Below are 1,140 nucleotides of genomic sequence, written 5' to 3'. Positions count from 1 at the left end.
TCTCTCCCTTCATCCCCTCCCTCTCTGTCTCCCTCCCCCTCTCTTTCTCCTTCCCTCCCCTTCCCTTCCCTGCCCCACTCTCTCTTTCCAAAGTTTAGTTAAAATTGAACTCTCAATACTGTCTTTGTCTTTTCCTAGTACAACTCCGATGATACACTCCAACAGCCTCCACTCCTGGCGCCAGGTGAGGCATCTCTCTTGATTGCATACAGGTGATGGCTTTATAAAATATTTTTAAACCTCGACAGTTGTCCAAGAGAGGGAGGCCTGTTGTCAGAAGAATGCAGTGGCTTTCGATTTCTCTTGACCTTTTAGGAGAAGTAATTTGAAGTTTGGTATTTATTCTCTGCCTTTACAGGGCACTTGGGGATACAGGGTGATATCATGTTGTCAGTTATGTTACGTCCAGCTTACTGCTTCACAAGCTTGCCATTATTTTATTACCTGTTAAGTAGAGTATTGTGCATCTCCTCTTCTCCTGGGGGCTAGCATGAGAGTCTGGTGAGGGAGGTGGGAAATCCATCCTCTAAGCTAAATGGCTCATGGTGCAAGGATGCATGGTTGCACGGAGCCTGGATGTCAAGATCTAGCGTTTCCACAACATCTTCTTCACCAATTTGTAAAACGCTATCCTTTCAGCTCTTTCAAGCTCTTATGGAACTCCCTGGCCAACCTCCTCACTTGGCTTAGGGCAATCGGAAGCCCACAGGGCACAGGGCCGGGCCAGGGCCTCCCAGTGAGTTAAGATCTACCAGTAGGTGACAGTACCATAGAATGGCAGAGCGGAAAGAACATGCACTTAGCCCTGGACAGACTGAACTTTGAACTTAAGCTCTGTCACTTTCTCACCGTGTGACTATGTAAAAGCCTCCCTTTTTCTCAGCCTCAGTTGCCTCATCTCTAAAATGGGAATCGTGATGATCATCAACATTTATAGATCACTTATGTGCAGATGCTTTACATATTTCAACTCATTTAACTGGGATTGTCATTATACACTGAGAAAGTTCTTATATAATCTATTACTTCATTCCTTTTTATCGCCAGAGTATGCTATTGAATGGATAATACCACGTTTTATTTATCCATTTATCAGTTGATGGATATATTTAGGTTGTTGCCATTTGGGGGCTCTTTTGA

The sequence above is a fragment of the Pteropus vampyrus genome, unplaced genomic scaffold (assembly GCF_000151845.1).
Source record: "Pteropus vampyrus isolate Shadow unplaced genomic scaffold, Pvam_2.0 Scaffold61, whole genome shotgun sequence".
NCBI classification, from domain to species: domain Eukaryota; kingdom Metazoa; phylum Chordata; class Mammalia; order Chiroptera; family Pteropodidae; genus Pteropus; species Pteropus vampyrus.
The sequence above is the reverse complement of the archived record's forward strand: the minus strand, read 5'-3'. Positions refer to the sequence as shown.